Here is a 25,521-nt window from a genome sequence, read left to right on the forward strand (position 1 = left end):
TTCATGGAGAGACTGCACGTCATCTCGAATGGCTCGTTGACCACGTCAGCCTGCTGGGACAGGTCACCCAGGCCGGATTCCTCCGTCTGATGGGGCTTGCTCCGACCCCCTCCTCAACTGGACCCCCTACGCGCCAGTCGTCCTCTGTGCCATCTTCCCACCCATCAGTCACCTGGGTGCCCTGTGGAGCTGCCTCTGACGGTGCGGCCAGGGTGGTGGAGGAGGCATCCCTGCCACAGTCGGGAGTCGGAGGTCCAGCAGGGGTGGCCACATCAACAACTGCACCCCAGCCGGCGGAGGATGTGCAGGCAGCAGGAGGCAGTGCACGGGCAGAGGCAGTGCAGCAGCAGCAACATGGTGGGAGACATGAAGGCTCGGGGATTTCCACATCGGAGGGGCAGGCATCGGCCGGAGGGCAGGGGGACCCAGGACAGAGAGTGTCTTCCGTGTGGCAGCGTTTGGGCCACGCCATAGGTGCGGAGCGGCGGCGGGCGGAAGAGGAGCGGCTCACAATGGTCAGGGCGGAGAACTCCATGCGGAGGGCCCTGAGGCGGGCCGAGTGCCTCGAGGCAATCCGCAGGGGGTTGGAGGAGGGCACGGCGTCGTCCCTGCAGACCCTCGGGGCCATGGAACTGGACCGCCTCCGGGACATCGAACAGGAGTTCGATGATGCCCTGGCCCGGGACACCACGGAGTGAGCCGCTGGACTTGCCCGCCGCCTTTGTATATAGTTCTTTACTTTTAGGTTTCCTTTGTTTCTTATTATGATTTGGAGTCGACGGACACTGCTCCACTTTTTGTATATAGTTGATTTTTAGTTAGGCTTTTTAGTAGGTTTCCTTTGTTCAGTTGGGCTCATGGACCCTTGTTAGTTTTTAACATAGTTCTTTATTGCATAGAGATTTTTTTACATTTGACTTTGGACGACATTTTTTTGGATTCTGATTTGCAGTTTTTTTTTTTTAATACGGACATGCACCTTATTTTTTCTCATTCCCATTGTAGTTTGTTTCCTTTCTTTAGCATTCTTTATTTTTTTCAATACAATTTTGTTTTCATACTTCACTGTGTGGTATCATCTCATTGGTTTCATGCATGTCATGTTGGGTGTTTTCCCATTCAATTGCAACCATTGTGTGTGACGGACATGGGTTCATTAGCTTCATGAACATTGGGGGTGTAACATGTAATTTCCATTTCCATGTGGGTGAATGGGTTACTTGGTAGGGCTTTTTGGCTGTGGAGGCTGACCATTACGCACATGATTGGGGATTGTGAGGACCTGGTGGAGGGTGCCCCTGGTGGCTGGGGGGTGGGGGTGGTGGGAGACATGGGTGGGGGCCTGGTGGAGGGTGCCCCTGGATGCTGGGGGGTGGAGGTGGAGGGAGACATGAGTGGGGGCCTGGTGGAGGGTGCCCCTGCACTGCTGGGGGTTGGGGGTGGTGGGAGACATGAGTGGGGGCCTGGTGGAGGGTGCCCCTGCACTGCTGGGGGGTGGGGGTGGTGGGAGACTTGAGTGGGGGCCTGGTGGAGGCTGCCCCTGCACTGCTGGGGGGTGGGGGTGGTGGGAGACATGAGTGGGGGCCTGGTGGAGGCTGCCCCTGCACTGCTGGGGGGTGGGGGTGGTGGGAGACATGAGTGGGGGCCTGGTGGAGGCTGCCCCTGCACTGCTGAGGGGTGGGGGTGGTGGGAGACATGAGTGGGGGCCTGGTGGAGGCTGCCCCTGCACTGCTGGGGGGTGGGGGTGGTGGGAGACATGGGTGGGGGCCTGGTGGAGGCTGCCCCTACACTGCTGGGGGGTGGGGGTGGTGGGAGACATGGCTGGGGGCCTGGTGGGGGCTGCCCATGGTGGCAGGGGGGTGGGGGTGGTGGGAGACATGAGTGGGGGCCTGGTGGAGGCTGCCCCTGCACTGCTGGGGGGTGGGGGTGGTGGGAGACATGAGTGGGGGCCTGGTGGGGGCTGCCCATGGTGGCAGGGGGGTGGGGGTGGTGGGAGACATGAGTGGGGGCCTGGTGGAGGCTGCCCCTGCACTGCTGGGGGGTGGGGGGGGTGGGAGACATGAGTGGGGGCCTGGTGGGGGCTGCCCATGGTGGCAGGGGGGTGGGGGTGGTGGGAGACATGAGTGGGGGCCTGGTGGGTGCTGCCCATGGTGGCAGGGGGGCGGGGGTGGTGGGAGACATGAGTGGGGGCCTGGTGGAGGGTGCCCCTGGTGGCTGGGGGGTGGGGGGGGGTGGGAGACATGAGTGGGGGCCTGGTGGAGGCTGCCCCTGCACTGTTGGGGGGTGGGGGTGGTGGGAGACATGAGTGGGGGCCTGGTGGGGGCTGCCCATGGTGGCAGGGGGGTGGGGGTGGTGGGAGACATGAGTGGGGGCCTGGTGGAGGCTGCCCCTGTACTGCTGGGGGGTGGAGGGGTGGGAGACATGAGTGGGGGCCTGGTGGGGGCTGCCCATGGTGGCAGGGGGGTGGGGGTGGTGGGAGACATGAGTGGGGGCCTGGTGGAGGCTGCCCCTGCACTGCTGGGGGGTGGGGGTGGTGGGAGACATGAGTGGGGGCCTGGTGGAGGCTGCCCCTGCACTGCTGGGGGGTGGGGGTGGTGGGAGACATGAGTGGGGGCCTGGTGGAGGGTGCCCCTGCACTGCTGGGGGGTGGGGGTGGTGGGAGACATGAGTGGGGGCCTGGTGGAGGCTGCCCCTGCACTGCTGGGGGGTGGGGGTGGTGGGAGACATGAGTGGGGGCCTGGTGGAGGCTGCCCCTGCACTGCTGGGGGGTGGGGGTGGTGGGAGACATGAGTGGGGGCCTGGTGGAGGCTGCCCCTGCACTGCTGGGGGGTGGGGGTGGTGGGAGACATGGGTGGGGGCCTGGTGGAAGCTGCCCCTGCACTGCTGGGGGGTGGGGGTGGTGGGAGACATGGGTGGGGGCCTGCTGGGGGCTGCCCATGGTGGCAGGGGGGTGGGGGTGGTGGGAGACATGAGTGGGGGCCTGGTGGAGGCTGCCCCTGCACTGCTGGGGGGTGGGGGGGTGGGAGACATGAGTGGGGGCCTGGTGGGGGCTGCTGGGGGTGGGGGTGGTGGGAGACATGGGTGGGGGCCTGGTGGAAGCTGCCCCTGCACTGCTGGGGGGTGGGGGTGGTGGGAGACATGGGTGGGGGCCTGGTGGGGGCTGCCCATGGTGGCAGGGGGGTGGGGGTGGTGGGAGACATGAGTGGGGGCCTGGTGGAGGCTGCCCCTGCACTGCTGGGGGGTGGGGGGGTGGGAGACATGAGTGGGGGCCTGGTGGGGGCTGCCCATGGTGGCTGGGGGGTGGGGGTGGTGGGAGACATGAGTGGGGGCCTGGTGGGGGCTGCCCATGGTGGCAGGGGGGTGGGGGTGGTGGGAGACATGAGTGGGGGCCTGGTGGAGGGTGCCCCTGCACTGCTGGGGGGTGGGGGTGGTGGGAGACATGAGTGGGGGCCTGGTGGAGGCTGCCCCTGCACTGCTGGGGGGTGGGGGGGTGGGAGACATGAGTGGGGGCCTGGTGGAGGCTGCCCCTGCACTGCTGGGGGGTGGGGGTGGTGGGAGACATGGGTGGGGGCCTGGTGGAGGCTGCCCCTGCACTGCTGGGGGGTGGGGGTGGTGGGAGACATGGGTGGGGGCCTGGTGGGGGTTGCCCATGGTGGCAGGGGGGTGGGGGTGGTGGGAGACATGAGTGGGGGCCTGGTGGAGGCTGCCCCTGCACTGTTGGGGGGTGGGGGTGGTGGGAGACATGAGTGGGGGCCTGGTGGAGGGTGCCCCTGCACTGCTGGGGGGTGGGGGTGGTGGGAGACATGAGTGGGGGCCTGGTGGAGGCTGCCCCTGCACTGCTGGGGGGTGGGGGTGGTGGGAGACATGGGTGGGGGCCTGGTGGAGGCTGCCCCTGCACTGCTGGGGGGTGGGGGTGGTGGGAGACATGGGTGGGGGCCTGGTGGGGGCTGCCCATGGTGGCAGGGGGGTGGGGGTGGTGGGAGACATGAGTGGGGGCCTGGTGGAGGCTGCCCCTGCACTGCTGAGGGGTGGGGGGGTGGGAGACATGAGTGGGGGCCTGGTGGGGGCTGCCCATGGTCGCTGGGGGGTGGGGGTGGTGGGAGACATGAATGGGGGCCTGGTGGAGGCTGCCCCTGCACTGCTGGGGGGTGGGGGTGGTGGGAGACATGAGTGGGGGCCTGGTGGGTGCTGCCCATGGTGGCAGGGGGGTGGGGGTGGTGGGAGACATGAGTGGGGGCCTGGTGCAGTGTGCCCCTGCACTGCTGGGGGGTGGGGGTGGTGGTAGACATGAGTGGGGGCCTGGTGGAGGCTGCCCCTGCACTGCTGGGGGGTGGGGGTGGTGGGAGACATGAGTGGGGGCCTGGTGGAGGCTGCCCCTGCACTGCTGGGGGGTGGGGGTGGTGGGAGACATGAGTGGGGGCCTGGTGGGGGCTGCCCATGGTGGCAGGGGGGTGGGGGTGGTGGGAGACATGAGTGGGGGCCTGGTGGAGGCTGCCCCTGCACTGCTGGGGGGTGGGGGGGTGTGGGAGACATGATTGGGGGCCTGGTGGGGGCTGCCCATGGTGGCAGGGGGGGTGGGGGTGGTGGGAGACATGAGTGGGGGCCTGGTGGGTGCTGCCCATGGTGGCAGGGGGGTGGGGGTGGTGGGAGACATGAGTGGGGGCCTGGTGGAGGCTGCCCCTGCACTGCTGGGGGGTGGGGGTGGTGGGAGACATGAGTGGGGGCCTGGTGGAGGCTGCCCCTGCACTGCTAGGGGGTGGGGGTGGTGGGAGACATGGGTGGGGGCCTGGTGGAGGCTGCCCCTGCACTGCTGGGGGCTGGGGGTGGTGGGAGACATGGGTGGGGGCCTGGTGGGGGCTGCCCATGGTGGCAGGGGGGTGGGGGTGGTGGGAGACATGAGTGGGGGCCTGGTGGAGGCTGCCCCTGCACTGCTGGGGGGTGGGGGGGTGGGAGACATGAGTGGGGGCTGCCCATGGTGGCAGGGGGGTGGGGGTGGTGGGAGACATGAGTGGGGGCCTGGTGGGTGCTGCCCATGGTGGCAGGGGGGTGGGGGTGGTGGGAGACATGAGTGGGGGCCTGGTGGAGGGTGCCCCTGGTGGCTGGGGGGTGGGGGGTGGGAGACATGAGTGGGGGCCTGGTGGAGGCTGCCCCTGCACTGCTGGGGGGTGGGGGTGGTGGGAGACATGAGTGGGGGCCTGGTGGGGGCTGCCCATGGTGGCAGGGGGGTGGGGGTGGTGGGAGACATGAGTGGGGGCCTGGTGGAGGCTGCCCCTGTACTGCTGGGGGGTGGGGGGGTGGGAGACATGAGTGGGGGCCTGGTGGGGGCTGCCCATGGTGGCAGGGGGGTGGGGGTGGTGGGAGACATGAGTGGGGGCCTGGTGGAGGCTGCCCCTGCACTGCTGGGGGGTGGGGGTGGTGGGAGACATGAGTGGGGGCCTGGTGGAGGCTGCCCCTGCACTGCTGGGGGGTGGGGGTGGTGGGAGACATGAGTGGGGGCCTGGTGGAGGCTGCCCCTGCACTGCTGGGGGGTGGGGGTGGTGGGAGACATGAGTGGGGGCCTGGTGGGGGCTGCCCATGGTGGCAGGGGGGTGGGGGTGGTGGGAGACATGAGTGGGGGCCTGGTGGAGGGTGCCCCTGCACTGCTGGGGGGTGGGGGTGGTGGGAGACATGAGTGGGGGCCTGGTGGAGGCTGCCCCTGCACTGCTGGGGGGTGGGGGTGGTGGGAGACATGGGTGGGGGCCTGGTGGGGGCTGCCCATGGTGGCAGGGGGGTGGGGGTGGTGGGAGACATGAGTGGGGGCCTGGTGGAGGCTGCCCCTGCACTGCTGGGGGGTGGGGGGGTGGGAGACATGAGTGGGGGCCTGGTGGGGGCTGCCCATGGTGGCTGGGGGGTGGGGGTGGTGGGAGACATGAGTGGGGGCCTGGTGGAGGCTGCCCCTGCACTGCTGGGGGGTGGGGGTGGTGGGAGACATGAGTGGGGGCCTGGTGGGTGCTGCCCATGGTGGCAGGGGGGTGGGGGTGGTGGGAGACATGAGTGGGGGCCTGGTGGAGGCTGCCCCTGCACTGCTGGGGGGTGGGGTTGGTGGGAGACATGAGTGGGGGCCTGGTGGAGGGTGCCCCTGCACTGCTGGGGGGTGGGGTTGGTGGTAGACATGAGTGGGGGCCTGGTGGAGGGTGCCCCTGCACTGCTGGGGGGTGGGGGTGGTGGGAGACATGAGTGGGGGCCTGGTGGAGGCTGCCCCTGCACTGCTGGGGGGTGGGGGTGGTGGGAGACACGAGTGGGGGCCTGGTGGAGGCTGCCCCTGCACTGCTGGGGGGTGGGGTGGTGGGAGACATGAGTGGGGGCCTGGTGGGGGCTGCCTATGGTGGCAGTGGGGTGGGGGTGGTGGGAGACATGAGTGGGGGCCTGGTGGAGGGTGCCCCTGCACTGCTGGGGGGTGGGGGTGGTGGGAGACATGAGTGGGGGCCTGGTGGAGGCTGCCCCTGCACTGCTGGGGGGTGGGGGTGGTGGGAGACATGAGTGGGGGCCTGGTGGAGGCTGCCCCTGCACTGCTGGGGGGTGGGGGTGGTGGGAGACATGGGTGGGGGCCTGGTGGAGGCTGCCCTGCACTGCTGGGGGGTGGGGGTGGTGGGAGACCTGGGTGGGGGCCTGGTGGGGGCTGCCCATGGTGGCAGGGGGGTGGGGGTGGTGGGAGACATGAGTGGGGGCCTGGTGGAGGCTGCCCCTGCACTGCTGGGGGGTGGGGGGGGTGGGAGACATGAGTGGGGGCCTGGTGGGGGCTGCCCATGGTGGCTGGGGGGTGGGGGTGGTGGGAGACATGAGTGGGGGCCTGGTGGAGGCTGCCCCTGCACTGCTGGGGGGTGGGGGTGGTGGGAGACATGAGTGGGGGCCTAGTGGGTGCTGCCCATGGTGGCAGGGGGGTGGGGGTGGTGGGAGACATGAGTGGGGGCCTGGTGGAGTGTGCCCCTGCACTGCTGGGGGGTGGGGGTGGTGGTAGACATGAGTGGGGGCCTGGTGGAGGGTGCCCCTGCACTGCTGGGGGGTGGGGGTGGTGGGAGACATGAGTGGGGGCCTGGTGGAGGCTGCCACTGCACTGCTGGGGGGTGGGGGTGGTGGGAGACATGAGTGGGGGCCTGGTGGGGGCTGCCCATGGTGGCAGGGGTGTGGGGGTGGTGGGAGACATGAGTGGGGGCCTGGTGGAGGCTGCCCCTGCACTGCTGGGGGGTGTGGGGGTGGGAGACATGAGTGGGGGCCTGGTGGGGGCTGACCATGGTGGCTGGGGGTGGGGGTGGTGGGAGACATGAGTGGGGGGCTGGTGGAGGGTGCCCCTGCACTGCTGGGGGGTGGGGGTGGTGGGAGACATGAGTGGGGGCCTGGTGGAGGGTGCCCCTGCACTGCTGGGGGGTGGGGGTGGTGGTAGACATGAGTGGGGGCCTGGTGGAGGCTGCCCCTGCACTGCTGGGGGGTGGGGATGGTGGGAGACATGAGTGGGGGCTTGGTGGAGGCTGCCCCTGCACTGCTGGGGGGTGGGGGTGGTGGGAGACATGAGTGGGGGCCTGGTGGAGGCTGCCCCTGCACTGCTGGGGGGTCGGGGTGGTGGGAGACATGGGTGGGGGCCTGGTGGGGGCTGCCCATGGTGGCAGGGGGGTGGGGGTGGTGGGAGACATGAGTGGGGGCCTGGTGGAGGGTGCCCCTGCACTGCTGGGGGGTGGGGGTGGTGGGAGACATGAGTGGGGGCCTGGTGGAGGCTGCCCCTGCACTGCTGGGGGGTGGGGTGGTGGGAGACATGAGTGGGAGCATGGTGGAGGCTGCCCCTGCACTGCTGGGGGGTGGGGTGGTGGGAGACATGGGTGGGGGCCTGGTGGAGGCTGCCCCTGCACTGCTGGGGGGTGGGGGTGGTGGGAGACATGGGTGGGGGCCTGGTGGGGGCTGCCCATGGTGGCAGGGGGTGGGGGTGGTGGGAGACATGAGTGGGGGCCTGGTGGAGGCTGCCCCTGCACTGCTGGGGGGTGGGGGGGTGGAAGACATGAGTGGGGGGCTGGTGGGGGCTGCCCACGGTGGCTGGGGGGTGGGGGTGGTGGGAGACATGAATGGGGGCCTGGTGGAGGCTGCCCCTGCACTGCTGGGTGGTGGGGGTGGTGGGGGACATGAGTGGGGGCCTGGTGGGTGCTTCCCATGGTGGCAGGGGGGTGGGGGTGGTGGGAGACATGACTGGGGGCCTGGTGGAGGCTGCCCCTGCACTGCTGGGGGGTGGGGGTGGTGGGAGACATGAGTGGGGGCCTGGTGGAGGGTGCCCCTGCACTGCTGGGGGGTGGGGGTGGTGGTAGACATGAGTGGGGGCCTGGTGGAGGGTGCCCCTGCACTGCTGGGGGGTGGGGGTGGTGGGAGACATGAGTGGGGGCCTGGTGGAGGCTGCCCCTGCACTGCTGGGGGGTGGGGGTGGTGGGAGACATGAGTGGGGGCCTGGTGGGGGCTGCCCATGGTGGCAGGGGGGTGGGGGTGGTGGGAGACATGAGTGGGGGCCTGGTGGAGGCTGCCCCTGCACTGCTGGGGGGTGGGGGGGGGGGAGACATGAGTGGGGGCCTGGTGGGGGCTGCCCATGGTGGCAGGCGGGTGGGGGTGGTGGGAGACATGAGTGGGGGCCTGGTGGAGGGTGCCCCTGCACTGCTGGGGGGTGGGGGTGGTGGGAGACATGAGTGGGGGCCTGGTGGAGGCTGCCCCTGCACTGCTGGGGGCTGGGAGTGGTGGGAGACATGAGTGGGGGCCTGGTGGAGGCTGCCCCTGCACTGCTGGGGGGTGGGGGTGGTGGGAGACATGAGTGGGGGCCTGGTGGAGGCTGCCCCTGCACTGCTGGGGGGTGGGGGTGGTGGGAGACATGAGTGGGGGCCTGGTGGAGGGTGCCCCTGCACTGCTGGGGGGTGGGGGTGGTGGGAGACATGAGTGGGGGCCTGGTGGAGGCTGCCCCTGCACTGCTGGGGGGTGGGGGTGGTGGGAGACATGGGTGGGGGCCTGGTGGAGGCTGCCCCTGGTGGCTGGGGGGTGGGGGTGGTGGGAGACATGGGTGGGGGCCTGGTGGAGGCTGCCCCTGCACTGCTGGGGGGTGGGGGTGGTGGGAGACATGGGTGGGGGCCTGGTGGGGGCTGCCCATGGTGGCAGGGGGGTGGGGGTGGTGGGAGACATGAGTGGGGGCCTGGTGGAGGCTTCCCCTGCACTGCTGGGGGGTGGGGGTGGTGGGAGACATGAGTGGGGGCCTGTTGTGGGCTGCCCATGCTGGCTGGGGGGTGGGGGTGGTGGGAGACATGAGTGGGGGGCTGGTGGGTGCTGCCCATGGTGGCAGGGGGGTGGGGGTGGTGGGAGACATGAGTGGGGGCCTGGTGGAGGCTGCCCCTGCACTGCTGGGGGGTGGGGGTGGTGGGAGACATGAGTGGGGGCCTGGTGGGGGCTGCCCATGGTGGCTGGGGGGTGGCGGTGGTGGGAGACATGAGTGGGGGGCCTGGTGGGTGCTGCCCATGGTGGCAGGGGGGTGGGGGTGGTGGGAGACATGAGTGGGGGCCTGGTGGAGACTGCCCCTGCACTGCTGGGGGGTGGGGGTGGTGGGAGACATGAGTGGGGGCCTGGTGGATGCTGCCCCTGCACTGCTGGGGGGTGGGGGTGGTGGGAGACATGAGTGGGGGCCTGGTGGAGGCTGCCCCTGCACTACTGGGGGGTGGGGGTGGTGGGAGACATGAGTGGGGGCCTGGTAGAGGCTTCCCCTGCACTGCTGGGGGGTGGGGGTGGTGGGAGACATGGGTGGGGGCCTGGTGGAGGGTGCCCCTGGTGGCTGGGGGTGGTGTGAGACATGGGTGGGGGCCTGGTGGAGGCTGCCCCTGCACTGCTGGGGGGTGGGGGTGGTGGGAGACATGGGTGGGGGCCTGGTGGGGGCTGCCTATGGTGGCAGGGGGGTGGGGGTGGTGGGAGACATGAGTGGGGGCCTGGTGGAGGCTGCCCCTGCACTGCTGGGGGGTGGGGGTGGTGGGAGACATGAGTGGGGGCCTGGTGGGTGCTGCCCATGGTGGCAGGGGGGTGGGGGTGGTGGGAGACATGAGTGGGGCCTGGTGGAGGCTGCCCCTGCACTGCTGGGGGGTGGGGGTGGTGGGAGACATGAGTGGGGGCCTGGTGGAGGGTGCCCCACAATGCTGGGGGGTGGGGGTGCAGGGGTACATGAGTTGGACATGGGTGGGGGCCTGCTGGCAGGTTCCCCATGGTGCAGGGGGGTGGGGGGGTGGGAAACATGAGTTGGACATGAGTGGGGGCCTGCTGGCAGGTGCCCCACCGTGCTGGGGGGTGGGGGTGGTGGGAGACATGCATTGTTGATCAGTAGTGCAAGGTGACATGTGGGTTGGCTGGGGGGCATGCCCATGGTGGATGGGCTGCCTGCGGGACGTGAGCAGGGGTGCAGGGTAGTCCCCCGTGGTGTGGGCTGCCTGCAGGGGCCGTGGAGGTTGTGGAGCGTACACCTGGGAGGACCCACACGGCCAATTCACGTGTAGTACTCCCCAGAACCCCTGAAATACACATTCCCTGCTGAAATCGCGTGTGCAACTTCCCGCGCACCCCTGAAATACACGTACCCTGCTCGCACTGGGACAATCGTGTGTGATACTTCCCGCGCAACCCTGAAATACACGTACCCTGATGGAATCGCGTGTGGAACTTCCCACGCACCCATGGAATACACGTACCCTGCTCGCACTGGCCCATTCGCGTGTGGAACTTCCCGCGCACCCCTGAAATGCACGTACCCTGCTGAAATCGCGTGTGGAACTTCCCGCGTACCCCTGAAATACACGTACCCTGCTGAAATCGCGTGTGGAACTTCCCGCGCACCCCTGAAATACACGTACCCTGCTGAAATCGCGTGTGGAACTTCCCGCGCACCCCTGAAATGCACGTACCCTGCTTGCACGGGGCCAGTCGCGTGTGAAACTTCCCGCACCCCTGCAATACACGTTCCCCGCTTGGCGTTTGCTGTTTGCCAGCCCGCTGAACTGGTCCAGGGTTAGCGCAGCCCTTTGCGATGATTTAGCGATTTTGATGGCTTTTCCTTGCGCGAGGGCATTCTTGGGGGCGTTACTGGCGCTGCTGCAGGGTCGCTGCGATTCTCTGTGCCACGGCTGGTTTGGAAGCCTAAAATCCATGAATACGCTGTGCGCGAAAATCGGTTTTAGCGCACGTGCCTGGCGCAGTCAATCGCACGCAGACACTCTGCGCCAGCCGCTTGCGACACTTTTCTGCGAAATTCTATGAATTACCCTGAGAATGTTTTACCTACTATCCATCAAATGTCTTTATTTCAACCAAATCCATAAAAGAAAAGAAACAGTAAATAAATGAATATCACATGATGACCAAATTAGGACAACACATTTAAAGTTGAGCTCGACTCACAACAAAACCAGGAGAATGGAGCAACCACAGTTCCTTATTCCATGTATTGCTCTTTGTAAACATAAATACGAAACATGAGCATTTTAAAACATTAACAATGAATTCGAAAATATATCACGATCTAAAATGTCAAGCTTGTGAATAACTAATCACAGTACCAAGTGTCACTTATTCATATAGAAGATGTACGTCATAAAGCACATTTCATTGTACTGTAGCAGTGGTACATTTTGAGCCCACTTCCCCACCAGAACATTTTCTGTAGGCAAATTAGCAGGCGATGCAATAATGACACAGGGCCACTGTAATATGTTATGGCCAAGTCTGACCAATGTTCTCCCTTTTGTAATGATTAGATCACATACAAGATACACATAATGGGAAGTAGCAGGAGCATGCACTTGATTTTTCAGTAAGCCTTGCAGGCTGTTGTTACTGGAAACTAGGTGGACAGTTGGTATTGTTGCAAATTGTAGTTTAGGTAACACTTGTTGACCGAAAATCTTTGCAACATTCGGTTTACAAGAACAATCTTAACATAAAGGAAAAAAGGCAACTGAGGACTGGGATGGTGGGAAAGGCATGGATCAGAAAGGCATTCAACATTCCCCCCTTTTGCAATCTCATTGCAACAATCACAAAAATGATGTCAGGATTGTCAAATGTATTTAATATAACTGAAATATAATTTACTAAATACAATGTTTTTTGCATGGCTTGTCATCCTCATGTTAATCTCACCCAAAAAATTATTCTTGGCAAATGTTCACGGAAAATATTGTTCCTTTGTGCATCAATGCACATTTAATGACCCATGAACTGTATTTTAATATGTGTGAAAAAATAACTCAATGCCTCACACACCATACTTTAGGATGATTTCATTAAATGTGTTAATAAGGCTTGCATTGCCAAATTCTGATTAAATAAAATGACACCATAGCATTGCTTTCCAATTGCATGTCATGCAAACATGGTCAAATTCAGTTGAAAGCTGGCCTATGTGTTTTCAACTCAGTTCCCAAGTCTGGGAGTCCAGCCATCAGCTCTCTTTTATACCATTTGGTTAAAGACAAGTTTAAAGAGAACCATTCACATCCCAAACACAGTATTTTTAGGGGTAGGATAAGTCTTGAAGAGTAGACTAAGATATATATGGCCGGTCGGGTATGTCCGTTTGTCTGTTCGTTTTATGTGACAGTATATGATGACAAAACAATAGAGAAATGGATAGACGTGAAACGGAAAACACGAGATTTAAGAATTAATTATTTATTTAGTTGAATTAAATTGATGGTGTTTAGTGAAAAAGTAGATTAAAGTAAAAAACATGATAGAGAGGGTCTGGAGGCTGTGATGATTGGTGCACGCGCATATTGTCTTGTTTTTCTGAAATGTATTTTTGAAATTTGCAAACAAAGAGTAAAGGTGAGTATTGACATTCAAGTGTGACAAGTCAAAATGGAAGATATCACTCCACTTGTACATCTCTGCAAACAGTTGCCGAAACACGCACCCAAACTTAAGCAGTACAGTGCAGAATGGGTTAAGGGCATGGCAGATAAAATGTTCATGCATTGGCCACAAGGGGATCACTATCGAAGGCAGTATTGAAGCATATGACAACATATTTGCATGCAGCATACACTGGAAAAAAGTTAAATAAACGATTAGCGAGCTTAGAGCTCTGGAAAATGTACCAGGAGGAAAGAGAAGAGCCACCTCCTGAAGACTTGATATTGAATATATGCAAAGAGTGGAGTGAGGAGTGAGGAGCCTTCTGCTCCCCCGTCGCACCTGAAGCGACATGGTACAGTAACCAGGCATATGAGTCACCTGCGCAAAGCAGCGACCAGTGCCCAGAGAAAATTCCTGAGAGAGATGTGATCTCTAAGGCCCCAAGGGACAAGGAGATCCCTAGATATAGGACAGGAAATAAAGAGATGGAAAGGAGAAAAAGGTAAGACCGATGAGAGAACTTATACAGAACGAATCGATGGGTGGACAGATTTTGCTCAAACTCGCTGGTAAGAGCATCGAGTACGTAAAGCAAAGGGAAGACCGAGACGAACAGGACAAAAAGGATAGAGAAAGAGAAGAATGATCGAAAGAGGATGGGGTGAAACGGAAGTATAGACAAAGACGGGAACAGTTGTATCAAGATGAGCAACTGAAAAAACAGGAAAGAGCAGTGGAGCAAAGAAAGTATAATAATAGAGGGCAATCGAAGAATGAGAAAGATGAGAAAGAAAGAGAGAGGAGGAAGGGGGAACAGAAATTAAGGGATGAAAGAATACAAAGACGAAAAGATGAAGAGATACGAAGGGCAAATACGAAGGGCAAATGAGAGGAGAGATATGAAAAGAAAAGAGGAAAACAGGGTAAGAGAGGAAGCGAGGAAGCGAGGAAACAAAGAGAATTTGTTGATGAACTAGAACGAAAGAGGAGGCAGAGAGCATGCGATCTTGAGTGTGTAGAACAAGAGTTAATGGATCCTAATACAGTAGGGGCATGCAAGGACATCGAGGCGTTCTTCCCAGCACATGAGCCAACAGCAAGTCCGTCTACAGCAAATCTAGAGGATGAGTTTGACTCTAAAAGCATTGGGGAACACTATCGATAAAGTCTATCATGATATGAGGACTAAGAAAGTACTGCAGGGGAAAGGTAAAAACGATTGACTCAAGAGTACTCAGTTGTACGATAAAGAGTGAGCCTCTTGTAGTTTTGAGCCAAAGGAGCAGTCTTTAGACAGACTGATTCTGAATCGAGAGGAAGAGGAGAGAAGTCACATGAGTTGGGGACAGGATATGTCTGACGACGACAGGGAAACCTTCCGTGGGGAGGAGGAAGGCAATGCATGTGGACGTGAAGGGTGTTTTCAATGGACAAGGAAGTAAGATGGTTGGATTTAGACCTACCCAAATCTCAGGCTTCAGAATCATTGACGCGTCTAGATCCACCTAGAGGGCGATTCCATGGTGAGATGGGAGACTTGCCACCTTATGTGAGCAGGTTAAGGTCACTGCCAGGAAGAAGGAGGTGCAGAGCCATTGTCGCTGTTATGAACAGACAGACGATGGGGGACAAGTGTGAGTTTGGGGTTTCACAGTTTCCTTTGTTAGAAAAAGGAGGAGCCAGGCCACAGTATATTCCTTGGCCACAGATGGATAAGGATAATTTAAGGTGTAAACTCCTGAGTTTAACTTCCAGTGCTGGGAAATGGATACCAGAGTTAGAGAAAATGACAGGAGGAAACACGTTAACCATAGGAGACATTAAAGGTCTTCTGATCACTATCCTTGGGGAAAGGGCTGATGACGTTTGGTCAAGAGCAGGGTATTCTACTGTTACTATGGTAAACACTGCTCATGATGGAGCACCGTTCAAGAACTGTAGGGCGACAATCTAGAAAGCACTTAGAGTACTGTATCCGTAGATGGGAGCTATAATGGCGAAAAAGATGCAGGAAGGGGATGATTCTCTTGTTTACATTCCAAATTTACAAGAGCAGTGGGCCTTGGAGACACGCAAGACTTGGGGGAAATCAATACCTGTATTGTATCATATATTGTGCCAAGGGCTGCCAGAAGCAGTACAAAAACAGCTCAAGAAATGAGTGGGCATGGAAGCAAATTCAGCTGACCATCGCGCATTATTGCCAGCTATTGCAAGAGAAGAATCAAATGAAAGACGATGTTAGGAAAGGTGAAGAGGCAAAATTAGTCCAGAAAAAACTCTCAAAGTACGCCATTGAAGGGCCAATGTTTACTAGTGGAGATGGATCAGGTCCGCAGCAAGCATGCCGCAGGTGAATAACCAAAGGCAGTTCGATCAAGGTAATAATGGATTTGCACCACAGGGAAGGGGAGGCTTTTGAGGTAGAGTGTTCCAGAATAATCCAAGTGGGTTTCAAAACACACAGAGCAATAGTCAAGGCATGCAGCAGGGGCAAACTAGGAGACCTCCTCCAATATGGTGGACATGTGGTATGTCTGGGCACTTTGCTCGCACATGTAGAATTCAAGGATTTGTGCAAGAGGGGGGACCGCAAGCCCGCCTGCATATTCGCAGCAGAATGGAGATGGGTTTGCTCAGAATCAGACAGTGCAGCAAACACAAGCGCCGAGAATACAACAAGATTTACAAACACAGCAGCTGAAAATTAATCCGCCCCAAGGACAGTCACCCATGCAGATACAGCAAAGCACAAGCATGGGTCAGTTTATGACTCCTAGAATAGGGAGTGTTACTGTTGATGTAGGGAATCCTTTCACAGGTACGGGGATGAGAAAGTATCCACAATAGGGCAGCTTACTGGGAGACTTTTTGTGTTCAATACTATCAGTGATGCCCAATCCTCAAGAAGAACCGAGTGTTGACGTCAATATAGGAGGCAAATCTTTTTCTTTTTTAGTAGACACGGGTGCAACACACTCATGTATACGAGAGGGGAAATTTTCAATGGTTTGAAATGCAATGAATACTGTAGGTTTCACAGGAGCTACAAGTAGAGTTCCTTTTACTGAAGAATTGCCAGTCTCTATAGGAGAATGTGACATGTATGTGCATTGTTATATTCAAGGCAGACACCTGTCAATATATTAGGTGAGATTTAATGACAAAATTGAACATGACAATTTTGTTCACTGATAAAGGCATTGTGTGTTCAACACCAGGAATGCATTATTTAAATGTGAGTGAATTTATTCTGGTTTGCAGGACAAATGGCCATATGAGGAGTACCGTTAGAACCAGAGGTTTTTCACTATGGGGTACACATTCTGTTGACATGGCTACCAGGTTTAGTGGGCAGAACTATGAGAATACCTGATGAATTTTTATTTACGCCAAAGATACCTATGGATGAATAGGAGGGACAAGTCTTTCCTTTAGAATTACAAGCAGCCATAGTGCGAGGAGAAATGGATTTGCTTGATGGGAATGATTATGACGGCAGATGATGGTGCACAGTGATTGCCATTGGGGAAGGTAATAGGTTTACTGACGTCACTGATGAGTATATGTTTAGAGACCATCCGTCAGATGATGAAGTAGTATTTGAGATGAGGATCACTTATTGGGTAAGAGCAATTAAATGTGAGCTTCCTCAGAAAATGATGCTAGCACAGAAACGCCCCGAGTATTTTGATGAAGACATGGCGAAAGTGGCAGTTTCATTATGGACAACAGGCCCGTATGATGTAGGCCTATTCAAGGGGGCTGGAGAAGTGAAGATTAAATTGAAAATAGGGGCAATTTTACCTCGAGCACAACAGTATCCCATGTCTCGAGAGGCAGATGAAGGTATTTTTAAAACGATATCCGCCATGATGAAACAGGGTATCCTAGTGATCTCAGAGTCACCGTGTAATACCGCAATTTATCCTGTGAAAAAAGGGAAAGGAGGGTCATGGCATCTTATTCAAGATATGAGGCCAATTAAGCAGATTGTAGAGGCCGAGTTCCCTTCAGTTCCTAATCCTGCGACAATCGTATCTAATATCCCTGTTGAGGCACAGTATTTCACTGTGATTGACTTGAAAAATGAGTTTTTCTAAGTCCCATTACATAAAGTCTTACAGGATCTGACATCATTATGTTTCCTGCAGGTGGACTTAAGCAATATTGATTTGGAAAGTGTGGTGTTGCAGTAAGTGTCTGTAGCACCTCAGAGGAAGAGTGCAGACGTGATTCAGTTCAGCTAATGATTATTCTTGCAGACAAAGGAGATAAAGTAGACAGGGAGAAATTCCAGTATTGTCAAGAAGAAGTACTGTACATAGGCCAGTTAATTTCGCATGAGGGAAAGAAAGTTACTCCTGAGAGGGCTGAGGCTATTTTTAAAACACTAAAGCCACTCAGGATAAAGCACATGCAACGATTTTTGGGGTTGTGTTTTCTATGTAAGTGCATGGGTCTTTGATTACAGTTTATACATAAGACCCTTATTGCAAGCCCGGAAAAAAGCACAGGCAAATCAGGAAACATGTGTCTGGAAAGAGGAAATGATGAGTTGAAAAAGGCAATTTGCACAGCTCCAGTTTTAGGGATTCCCAATTATGCTGAGGAATTCTTTTTGTTTTCGCACATCAATGGCACTGTTATGACAGCTGTACTCATGCAGAGAACCACATTGAGGCACAAGCCCCTTGCATATTACAGTGGGATTCTAGATCCAGTAATGAGGGGTAATTTTCCTTGCAAACCATCTTTGGCAGCTGCAGCGTTCGCCATTGAGAAGGCTGCCACCATAGTAATGGGGTGTTCTATGACGTTATTTGTTGAACATGCTTTGTTTGCTATTTTGGAAAAAACCTAAAGGCACGTTGACTTCTCAAAGGGCTTCTGCCTACGAGGTGGTCATATCGTATCCTGCGATTAAAATAGTTTGATGCAGAATAGTGAATCCTGCCATGTTTATATCAGAACCACTGGCAGAGGATGAGCATGCACATGATTGCTCAAACTATGAGGAATTCTATGATGAACTCCAGAGGGTGAAGGAAAATGTGTTGGCAGCTGGGGAGATTCTCATTAATCGACGGTTCTTCTAGAATTGATCAAAATGATGGACAAAGATATACAGGTGCCGCTGTGGTGAAGCACATGGCCAATGGGGAGTTTGAAGTATTAATGAGTGCACGACGATCGTCTCACTTTTCAGCACAGGCTGCAGAATTAGTGATGTTGATTGTCGCGCTCGAGAATCATGCAGAACAGGAAGTAATAGTGTACGGTGAATTCGCCTATGTGACATCAACTGTGCACGTAGGGCTAGCACATTGGAAACAGAGGGGTTACCTCCGAGCGGACGGCACTGCAGTGCAGCATGCAGCCTTATTGGATAAACTAATTAAAGCACTACAACTCCCATTAGCCATCACAGTCATTAGTGCGCAGCACACACTAAAAGGGCAGACTTTAGATTTGCATGTTCAGAAAACATTATGGAGTTTAACACGCCGGATGTGAATGAATGCACGGTGGTGATGATGAGTGTGTCTGATTGTTATAATAATCTGTCTAGGACTCAGCTAGTAAAGATTCAAGGGGAAGTAACTCAGGATGTGAAAGACCTCTGGACACTGAGGGGATTTTCTTTGAATCCTTCCGAAACATTGTGGTGACAAGACAGCACTGGTAAACCGGTGATGCCTGTAGCCTTATTAAGGGTGGCGTTAGAGCTGCTACACTACCCTGCGCACGTAACTAGAGAGAGCCTCACTGCAACAATTGCAGAGGAAAGGTTTGTTCCGAATTTGGTTGAACATGTTGCATTTTATGTAGTAAACTGTATCGTATGTTAAAAGTTTACTGCTGGTCACACACTGTGCACAGTTAGAGGAGTTATTCTGAGACCTAATGGTCCTTTTCAGCATTTGCACATCGACTATGTCTACATGCTGCAAGTATGCAATGGATACAGATATATGATTTTAGTGGTATGTCCGGAGGCTGGTCCATGTACACAACCAGACTCCACCTGTGCAGCAACATTTTTAGTACAAGACGTGTTTCTTAGATGGGGAATATGTGAAGTATTAAGATCAGATAATGGCCCTCATTTTGTTAATGAAGTCTTTGAACAGAAAAGCTTGTTGCTTAGTATAAAGCACAAGTTGTCATCGGCTTATCACCAGCAAGCGAAAGGGGTCTGTGGGAGACTCAGCGGCTTGCTTAAAGAAAACATAGCCAAACTGAAGCTTATCTTGAAGAAAGGTTGGTTGCAATGCCTACCACTGGCATTGTATGCATTGAGAAATCAACCAGGTTCAGACCACCATTTTACCCCCCATGAAATAGTGACAGGTGAATGAGGACACATCTCACACCTCCATCTAGAACTAGAAGTGATGCCCAGACAACAGAAGAATTGTTAGGAAAGTAGTTACGTGATTACTTAACATGCATGACCTCAAGTATCTCTGTCATTTCAGATCAGCTCAAGCGAAACTAGTGTGGGGCTACTCAGAACACAGAAGGATATGTTACAGCAACCGGAGGTAAAAAACTATGTCTTCCCAAACTTATCCTCGGTGATCAGGTCTTGATCAGGAACTTTGTAAGAAGGTGGCATGAGCCACGTTTCAACGGCCCATTCGTAGTGGAAGATGTGACACCGTCTGCAGTCAAAGTACAGACACGCTCGGATATTCTCAGAGAGGTAAAAATCTATGCTGGAAAAACCCCTTTACCCCCTCCCCCGTCAGAAGCAAGCATCGGGGAAGAACCACAGCACGTGCAGAATAGGTCTATGACGAGGAAGTAGGACGCAGAAGCTGTCAAATAAACAAAAGTGTATATTGGACTGTGGCTTACTTCGGGACACTCTTTTTTCGGTCACTTAAAAAGTGATATTGCATGAGATGGTTAGAGAAGCTCATAAGAAAAGAACGAGACCTAAGAGAAGTGCTATGGAGGATGGCCATGAGTTGAATGATTACCTGGACAGTACAGCACACATGGGAAATAACATATGGTATCAGCATATGAAAGAAGTGGGAACAAGTTCCTCAAAGGAGGAATGCTTTGTATGTGCACTCCTTCCTTATAGCATTGGGAAGTCTAAAATCTTCATAGCTATTGAAATAGACGTCCAGACAGCACATTACCTTTCACACAGAGCACTCTGTCGTACAAGAGGTCAGTTCATGGGCCGAGATGCATATCTCAAATGGGCAACTGAATGGACAGATGCATATGAAGACGACTATATCCAAGATACAAAGACAAGGCTAAGAGCTGATATTAAGAATCACGTGATCAGATACGAAAAGCCTAGAGTAAAAGGAGCTGGAATCAGATGGGAAGTAAACAGAAGACTGGAAAGTCGACTAAAATCTGCAGAAGAAATTTGTAGATGGAAGAACAGAGGGCAGATGCAGATTTGGGGATCAGTGCTATCACCAGAGGGATGGGAAGAAGGTGTGGTGATCTGCAGAGTCTGGTGGTCATTGATTGTTATCAACCAGCAATTGACATAGTGCAGAATGGCTGCAAACCTTTATGGCCAAAACATGCTAAGCTACTGACCTGGGTTAAAGATAGAGAAGGACCCTTGCAGATAGTGCCTTTGGAGGATGCAGAAACAATGGAACAAGAAATGTTGGAGTGAACCAGTACTGTGGTTGAATCTTTGATGTACCAGGAATGAAACTTGGAACAGCAGTGATCATGGATCACTTTTGGGCTTGTGGTTTCACAGCATATATGAGGCTACGCAAGGATTGGGGAGGATGCTGCTCACTAGTGAATGTCCATGTTCCAGCATTGGTGATTCCTAAAAGTGACTTAAGTGTTGACAATTTCTCGAAAGCAGTTGCTCACCTGAGGAAGAAGAGATCTTTGGAGCTGATTAATCGACTGAAGAGGGAGAACTATTTCTCAATTAAGTCTATGCTTTTGACTCCATCCCGTATGAACACAGACTGTTCAGCCAGACTTCATCGGTATTCACAATGATTTTCATGCCGATAATCTAGGTTGGAGCAAATACCAAATTGCTGCAGATATGATATTGTATGATGTGGCATTTATAACGCGCCTATACACAAATGTTTCGAGGCGTGACGAGGCAAAGGGGGAGAAACAGAGGGAAAACAGACAGTGATCCTACTAGGCCCAGTGACATTGAGATTGCACAAGTGCAGGGGGGAGGGAAAGGGGAAAAGTGCAGGGGGAGAGGGGAGAGGGCAGTGCAGTAAATAGGATACCACTCAATAAATAAGACAATAATTAAAAGTGCGGCCAGCTGGTGGCGAGTGCAAGGGTAAGAGCAGAAATCTCGGGTTGCAATGGGGCAGTGCAGGTGTGTAACTGGTGGTGTGGGGTCCTGGGCCTGAAATCACAGGATAGCCAGGTAACCAGTGCAGATTCAAAATCAGCCAGGAGATCAGCAGGGGAGAGGAGGAGAGAAAGCAGAAGCAAAGAGGAAGGTCTTGAGGTGCTTCCGGACCCGTAGATGTTCTCCTCAAGTTTCAGAGAGGCAGGGGGGCTGTTCCAGAGGGAGGCCCCAGCAGAAGAAAGAGATTTACCACCAACGTGCTGCTCAGAGAATCGACTGACCCTGAGGGAGTTGGAGGCGGATGAGCGAAGAGTTCAAAAAGGCAGATATTTAGGAAGAGTGAGTTGAAGGTATTGAGGTCCCAGTGCCCAGAAGGCTTTTTGGACAATGCAGAGGATTTTGAACTTAATCCTAGCCGCCACTGGGAGCCAGTGAAGAGATTTCCGTCCCGGAGAGATACGATCCCTGGGCTTGAGGCCAAGGACAAGTCTTGCAGTCCTGTTTTGGATGAGTTGCAGAGGGCGGAGAGTGGAGGCAGTCAGATTTAGAAAGAGGCTGTTGCAGTAGTCCAGCCTAGAGAGAACCAGAGCTCTGGAGACAGAGAGCTTCTCAAGGAAGGAGAGGAAAGGAAGAATACCTCTGAGGAGGTGCAGCTGGTAGTGTGACTTCTTAGAGACGCAGGGAGGTGAGGAGAGAAGGAAAGTGTGGAGTTGAAGATAACCCTGAGGTTTTTAACCTCACAGGTGGGAGCAGGAAAAGGGCCAAGAGAGGCGGGCCAGAGAGCAACAGGAAAGAAGGGAGCAGGTGTGCCGATGAGGAGAATCTCAGTCTTACTGGCATTAAAGCAGAGATCATTAGCGGCACACCACTCCTGGATGGTGGACAGACAGTCAGAGATTAGAGAAGGAGAAGAGCAGGCAGAAGGGAGTCTGAAAATGAGTTGAGTGTCATCCGCATAGCCCTCAAACCTGGGGCAGAGAGCAGCAATGCAGTGGGCAAGAAGTGCCATGTATTGGTTGAACAGCCAGGGAGAGAGGATAGACCCCTGGGTAACACCACAGGTAGAGATAGAGTAGAGGAAGAACCAAGTTGGACCTGGGAGGGTCGATCGGAGAGGAAGGAGGTCAGCCAAGCCAGGCCTGATCGGTGATACCCAGGTTATCACGGAGACAGTTGAGCAGGATGGCATGGTTGACCATGTCGAAGGCAGAAGAGAGATCAAATGATATGATGATACAGGGGTTGTTGGAGTTAAGGTTGGAGAGCAGACCAGATGGCAATTGCTGCAGACAATCAACGCAATCATAAAGGGATTCAATGCTATCAGAGAAGAGCTCAGAGCCATACGACTGATGACTCTTCAGAATAGATACGTCCTGGACATGATCACAGCTATGGATGGCGGTGTTTGTGCAAAAATCAGAGAATCATGTTGCACCTTCATACCGCCTCATGATGACGAGAATGGCACCTTTATTTTATTTATTTTATTTTTATTTTATTTTATTGCATTTATTACTCGCCCAAACCCTTGGGTACCACGGCGATGTTACAGACAGCTTGGTTAAAACATTTCTTGGACTTTGCCAATCGGGCGCAGTGCATGTGAACACAAAATAATCATACACGAAGACATTAAATGCAGGGTTTCAGTACAATGATATTTCCTGAAGCATGGAGGGGGATTTTTTAGTCTTGGTTAAATAGCCACGTTTTCAGGGATTTCTTGAAACCTGAGAATGTTTGCTCATTTTTGATGGGGAGGGGAAGAGTGTTCCAATATGTGGGTGCGAGGTATTGGAAACTACTGCCTCCTGCCTTGGTTGTCTTGTAGCGGGGGATAGCTAGGAGTAATTGACTGTTAGATCTGAGGGGCCTCTTAGATACTTTTCTGGTGATGGCGTGGTTGAGGTAGATGGGGACACATGAGTGGATGCATTTGAATGTGACGCACAGAGCTTTGAATGTGACCCTGGCTTTGATGGGGAGCCAGTGATGGTTTCTTCTAATATTTGAGATATGATCTGACTTCCTTATTCCAAGGGCCGCCCGAAGGGCTTTATTTTGGATAAGCTGTAGTTTGTTTAGATTGGCTTTTGAGGTACCCAGGTAGAGTATGTTGCAGTAGTCGAGCCTGGATAAGATTAAAGCTCTTGCCAGCGTGATACAATTGGTGGGTGTCAAGAATTGGCGACTGAGAGCAATAAGTTTTGCGGTGTAGGATGTAGAGGAAGAGAGGGCGTTGATGTGCTTGGTCATGGTGAGGTTGGCATCAAGGTAGACACCTAGTGTTTTCACTTGTTTGAGTACTGATATGTTTGTGCCATCAATGTTGATGGATGAGTAATCAGGATGTAATGCTTCTATTTTGGATTGGGAGCCCACAATGAGAACCTCAGTCTTCTCATCATTGAGACAGAGGCTATTTAGAGCCATCCAATTTTGGATTATGGCATATATTTTGTTGATAGTGTCGGTGTCTTGAGTGTAGTCTCCCGATAAAGGGATGAGGATCTGGGTGTCATCTGCAAAGTTGGTGTAGATGACACCCATGTCGTCTAGCGCTGAGAAGAGGAGTTTAGTGTATGCATTGTATAATGTTGGTGAGAGACAGGAACCTTTGGGGACACCAATGGGTACTATGATGGGGTTGGCGGCTTGTTTACCTATGGCGACCCTGGAGGTGCGGTCAGCAAGAAAGGATTTGATCCAGGTAGTAGCATCGGTGGAGAAGTTGAAGTCTTTCGCTAGTGTGGCGCACAGTTTATTATGGTCTACTAAATCAAACGCTGCGGAGAGATCGAGTAGGAGGAGGATGCAGAGTTTCCCTGAGTCTCTGATGGTATCCATCTGGATTTTTAAGTCAAGGAGCGCCGTTTCTGTGCTATGGTTGGGGCGGAAGCCTGATTTCCTCGTGCCAAGGAGGTGGTTTTGTTCGAGGTGAGTTTGGACTTGGTTGTATGCTAATTTATCCAATATTTTGATTAGAAATGGGACAGTTGTTATTGGCCTGTAATTAGTGGGCACAGTGGGGTCTAGGGTAGGTTTTTTCAGGAGAGGGGTGACCCAGGCTTCTTTAATGCTAGCTGGTACTAGGTTAGTATTGAAGGAAGCGTTGACGAAGTTGGTGATAATGGGGGTGAGGGTGTGAGCGCAGGATTTGACTACTGATGCGGGGACAGAATCGCCTTTGCAGTTGGAGGCTTTAAGTTTGGCGATGGTGTCAAACACTACATTTTGGGATACTGGTGTGAAATGGAATGGGGCGCTGGTGAATTCCTGATGTGGTCGATTTAGATTAAGGAGGGCAGGTTTGTTAGCTAGTGATTGTTTTTTGGATGTGATTTTTATTTGGAGTAGTTCAATTTTGGCTGTTAGTGCGTCTTGTATAGTGGTGCACCATTCCTTGCTGGGGATGGTTGGGTTTATGGCTGGAGTGGGGTTTTCCAATTCTTTTAGAATGGCAAATAATTCCTTGGTATCTGAAGTAGCATTGCTGATCCTATTATTATACGCATTAGATTTGTAGGTAATAGTAGCTGTTTTATAGGTTTTGTTTATTTCTTGGTAGGCTTTTTCTGCCTCTGCAGTAGGATGCTTTCTGTAGGCATGTTCACACGCACGTTTGGTTCTTCTGAGGGCGATAAGATCATCATTGAACCAGAAGCTAGATCGCTTGTCTGAGCGTTTTGCCTTGGTGGTGAGCGGTGCTATAGCATTAATGGTTGCAGGGAGGCAGTTGTGATATATGTCTGCTAGGCGACAGGGGTTGTCACTGGTGATCGAGGTAGAAGCTAGGATTTTTGAAAGAGGAGGCGTGAAGTTTTCTGGCGTGAGTTTGCGGGCGTTTCTAGTTTCATAGGTAATCATAGTTTTAGGTTTCTTTTGTGTGGGTTCGGAGGGATTGATTGTAAATACAATGTTATGGTGATCGGTCCAAGTAAGAGGGGAGATGACCTCAATGGTTACGGGGGTATTAAGGGAGAGGATCCAATCAAGAGTCCTGCCTTTGATATGTGTGGGTGCATTAACTAGTTGGCTGAAACCCATGTCCTTCAGGGCGGAGTGCAGTGATTGACAGAGGCCTTAGAGATGTTGACAATACAAAACACATCCTGATAATAGACGAAGTAGAATACATTGCTGATTACAGTTGGTTTGGATGTATCTTTTCTTGGGTTCCACAATGGATGGCAGACATGTTTAAATTCCTTGGAGCCCTGATCGCATTGGTAATGCTTGGATTTTGTGTGATCATAAAAGTAATCACACAATGCAAGAAGACAGTAAAGAAAGCCATAGGGAGG

This window comes from Ambystoma mexicanum, chromosome 5p, assembly GCF_040938575.1.
Source record: "Ambystoma mexicanum isolate Mex_15411 chromosome 5p, UKY_AmexF1_1, whole genome shotgun sequence".
NCBI classification, from domain to species: domain Eukaryota; kingdom Metazoa; phylum Chordata; class Amphibia; order Caudata; family Ambystomatidae; genus Ambystoma; species Ambystoma mexicanum.